Here is a 5,000-nt window from a genome sequence, read left to right as displayed (position 1 = left end):
AAGGAAAAAGAAAAAATAATAAGAAATGAAACTCCTATCATAGGAATGGAAATAGTCCTTCTTGCTCTTGTTGCTGCTTCAATAACAATTTGGTTTTCAAATCAGAAAAATAATTTGATCCATGATTCATTGGAACAAAAGAAGGAACGGCCTGGCTAGGTACTGTACTGGCCAGGCCGGGGGAATAAAAGAACCCTTCGGACGAAATCAAAGACGTACTCTTTCTATTGGAGATATCTGTTTCGAATCGTTATCCAAATTGAATTGCGGATAAAATTCGTATATATATAGTAAGTATAATATAGTAAGTATAAATAAATGTATAAAATAAATAAATAAAGATAATTCGTATATATATAGTAAGTATAATATAGTAAGTATAAATAAATGTATAAAATAAATAAATAAAGATAAAGAAAGACTTTGATCAATATTTACTTCAGGCGTCGCATATGAATTATCTTTTTGTAATTGGGAGAGATGGCTGAGTGGACTAAAGCGACGGATTGCTAATCCGTTGTACGAGCTGTTCGTACCGAGGGTTCGAATCCCTCTTTCTCCGTTCCCTCGGATCACTTGAGATTTATCTTTCGAATTCGAAAAAATATCAAGTCCTTTATCATAGTTAAATGTCTGGAATAGAGAAAAGCATAGGAAAATGCAGAAATCAAGCAAGGAAATAATGAAAAATCTCTGATTTTTTTATTCCTCACGTCCAGGATTACGTCCTGGATCATTAGATAGGAATCCGAAGATGAAGAGAGAAACAAAGAATATCACTACTGTGTAAACGAAGAGTTTGAGAGTAAGCATTGCACAATCTCCAAGATCATTTTTTTTTTGTTTTTTGCAAAGGAAATAAGGGAATAGATTCTCTATTTTTGTACCACATATCCTTGACACCAAGAAAAGAAATGAAAAAGTGGTTTCTAGAAAAGAAAGGAATTTGCAGGAATTCCTTTGTTACCAAAATTATCTTGTCATACCCCAATTAGGTATTATGGGGTACCATAATGGGGTCTTTGACCCCTGGAACTGGAAGGGCATAATGCGGAAATTAGGTGATCCAGATTCATCGCGGCTATCAAAAAGCAAAAGAATTTCAATCTTTGAATCGAGGGTTCATAATGTAAGACTTATCTGATCTTATCAATTGTTATGTTAGAGTTGAATTTATTTTATCGAATAAATCATGAATATGAATGTTTCTAGGACAGTATTAAAGATCTCATCGAAAACTTACAGCAGCTTGCCAAACAAGGGCTAAGAGAAAAAAGAGCACAGGTATGACTGGCATAAAATCTACGATTGGATTGAAAAAAGCATAAGCTTCGGGCAATTTGGCGAAGAAAAAGCTACTCGAATGAAGGGCAGAATTAAGACAGATACAGATCAAACTAAAGATATTAAGCATAAGAAATATTTCGTTCTTGGAGATAATTTCATTTTTATTGAGTTATTGATATAAGGGAAAAATTAAGAAAGAAGAGAAGACAAAAAATCCTTCTTTCTTTTTCTTTGAACTTCCCCCAATCAAAAATCCTTCAATTCTCAAATGAGAATAGAAGGAATCATACTTTCATACAATATCTTAATTGACTTATATGGAATGATCAATGAATTCATTTTCATTCTACATTTACACGTATAGAATCCTAGCAACAACCTATTCCATAGATATTTGGGCTGGAATTGACGAATAACCAATAACAATATTAGTGTTTATTAGTGTCGAATTGAAATCTAAATGGGGCGTGGCCAAGTGGTAAGGCAGCGGGTTTTGGTCCCGTTACTCGGAGGTTCGAATCCTTCCGTCCCAGACCGCTTCTATCAAAACAAAGATTGTTCTCTTTAACAATCTTCTGTTTAAGAGTATAAGGTATAAGGTTGGATACAATATGATCCAATTTTTCTTTCTGAGTTCTAATGATTCTTCTATGAATCATAGATTCCTTTCGATTTCCAATTGTAAGAAAAAGAATCGAGTATAAATTGCGGATGGAAATAAACATCTTTTACCTTTTTGATATTAGGTAGGATGGGAACATAGATCAAAGTTGAATTAAAAAAAAAATGGGATGGGCCGTTCAGTGTATGCCCGTCCCGCTCTACTCATATTCATATTGGGGTAAGTTAGTCACTTATAGAAACTTTATGCCCATCTATTATATTTTGATTCTCACATGATGCATTCTAAGTTGAAATGCGAAAGATAAGATCTCTATTTTTTCGAAACTAAACATGTTAGTCAAAATGACTAATTCTATGTGGATCCTGAATCCTAAACAGGAGGGAGTTCTTGGGACTAATTACATCACTGGGATTAAAGTTCTTAAGACTGGGTGTGGGTGGGGTAAAATCAAAATTAAGAACAACGAATTGATCTGGACCCATTTTGCTTTGTACCTATACAAGATAATATAACATACCGCAAGAGGATCTTTTATTATTTGATTGTCTTGGGGTATGATTCATGATCCCCATAGAATTCGAGTTAATCGGCAATGGAAGGTATCAATTTTTCAATATCTGTGTCGTCCGGATCTCATTAATAAACAATAAAGTGCAATATGGAACAGATTTTTTTTCTTTGAGCCTAATTGCTTTTTTTTTTTTTGCATCTGGCTACAATAAATAATTGGAAGTCAATGTAGTGATTGGGAGGAAGATTCATATATTCCATTCACTTTACTTTTGACTTGATAGAATTTATGGAAGGGTTACTAAACCTAAAGTAAAGCAAAATCTGTATAAAATGAACCATGCCTACATGTATTGTTATTGTTTGTTCTATTTCAGTGATACCGGTATTTCGGCTGCGGTGAAAAAGATCTTTGATACCTTACCTTAAATATCTATGATTACTCCCGTTGACAATTGTTCTGTGTATCTGATGGATACGGAAAGATCATACTCCTACGGTTCTGGTTTTATCAATCAGATGGAAGAATAACAACCTTAATCTTATCTTACATGAGAGCTTTTTTCCATCCATCCCATCCCCATGAAAACAAATAAATTGAATTTGTTTCTCGATCCATCTACCTGCTTTAAATCATTAATGATTCAATTGGAAAAGGAACATGGATTTCTCTTATGTCTTATGATGATCAAATTTAGTCATTACAGGAAAACTTATTTCCATTAATGATAATGATGTCGAAGTAGGAAATTATGATGTCGAAGTAGGAAATTCTTGAAACCTTTTTTCATGATTCCTTTATCAATCCTTAGATACTTGAAGAAGCGCGAGATTGATGAACCTAGTCTATAATCGATTCATTTGCGACTTTTCCGAGTCATTGGAATAGCTTATTTGGCTAATGACTTATTTTGTTCCGGTATTGAGTATTGAGAATCTAATTAAAGACCTTTCTTTAATTTAGTTGTTCGAGAAAGAGTTGGATCCTTCATGATTGATTGTCCCGAACAATCTGTTGAAGATGTAGATGTAAAGAAGTGTTAAGTAATTCGTTTATTCGTCTTTTTTAGAAATGTGTTTCATTCATACGGTCGAATATGGGGTAAGATTGAATCTTTGTCTTTGCTTGTGGGGCCTTCTCTAGATGAATACCTATCCATCCATATATATATCAAAATATCTATAATATAGATATCAAAATATATATCAAAATCAAAATATAGATATAAATATCTATTTATATATATAATTTATATATATATAAATATAAAAGTATGGACTGCTGTGTACCGATTGAGCGTACCGATTGAGCCAATGACTATTCCGGATTCCATATTGAATCAATTCCATACCGGTTCAAAATTAGAGGAATGTTATGGTAAAACTTCGTTTGAAACGATGTGGTAGAAAGCAACGTGCGACTTGAAAGACATGATCGGCTGTGGATTCTTGCATCCACCATTTTATATATCAATGAAGATGCTCTTGGCTCGACATAGTTTGTTCTGTTCTACTAGGACCCCCCAAAATTGGGGGTTGTAAATAGTACATGATGTAGCTCGAGTATAAAGTATTGATTCATTTATCAAGGGGAAGGATCTAGGGTTAGTGCCAATCAATAAGTTGGAACAACTTCGTAAGTATATCTTCGATATAGAAATCCAAAGGTTCAAATTCCAACAAGTTTCGAATAAAAAAAAACAAAGTAAAATTTGCCGGAATTGGTAAAACTATTTTGATCAAAAGTGTATTACAGGGGAATCAATCGTTCGTATGATTCTTTCAATAGAAAGAAATAACAAAAGGTATGTTGCGACCATTTTGAAACGATTAAGGATCACCGAAGTAATGTCTAAACCCAATGATTCAAAGCAAAGATAAAGGATACCGGAACAAGGAAACACCATTTTCAATTGTCTCAACAACTGGAACTAGATCAGAATGAGGAAGAAAAAGAGATTCTAGGCGGGACAAATAAAAGAGGTTAGAGACGGCTCAACAAATGTCCAAGGATTTCCCTTTAAGCTCTTTGAGAATTGCCCAACTTGAGTTATGAGTACGAATGATATTTCTTTTTTTTTTTCAGGAAAGGAAAGGAAGGAAGAACAAAAAAAACGACTCAACTTATAGTCTAATTGATGATTTTATGGATACATTTGTCACTATATGATATGCATAGCATAAATTCAAACTCGAATCATTCTTTCTCGAGCCGTATGAGGAGAAAACCTCCTATACGTTTCTAGGGGGGGCATTGTTCATCTATATCTATCCCAATGAGTCATCTATCGAATCATTGCGATTGATGTTCGATCCCAAAGAGAAGGAAGAGATCTTCGTAAAGTGGGTTTTTACGATCCGATAAAGAATCAAACTTATTCAAACGTTCCTGCTATTCTATATTTCCTTGAAAAAGGCGCTCAACCTACAGGAACTGTTCATGATATTTCAAAGAGGCAGAGGTCTTTAAGGAACTTCGAATTAATCAAACGAAATGAAATAAATGAAATAAACAAAAAAGGGGGGTGCCCAGTATCTTATCGAGCTTTGTGTAATTCTTTCTCCACCACTCCGATTT

At 33.8% G+C, this 5,000-nt stretch overlaps 1 non-coding gene across 1 annotated transcript; it reads left to right on the top strand.

The window, feature by feature from the left end:
* The first annotated feature begins 474 nt into the window (after positions 1-474).
* On the top strand, positions 475-562 carry TRNAS-GCU (transfer RNA serine (anticodon GCU)). Its single transcript has one exon. It is a non-coding gene; the product is annotated as a tRNA-Ser (tRNA).
* Positions 563-5,000: the final 4,438 nt, after the last annotated feature.

Source organism: Tasmannia lanceolata, unplaced genomic scaffold (genome assembly GCF_043159265.1).
Source record: "Tasmannia lanceolata isolate RefF3 unplaced genomic scaffold, GAP_Taslan_0.1 ptg000656l, whole genome shotgun sequence".
In the NCBI taxonomy this organism is placed as follows: Eukaryota; Viridiplantae; Streptophyta; class Magnoliopsida; order Canellales; family Winteraceae; genus Tasmannia; species Tasmannia lanceolata.
This window is presented reverse-complemented; position numbering and strand designations above follow the sequence as displayed.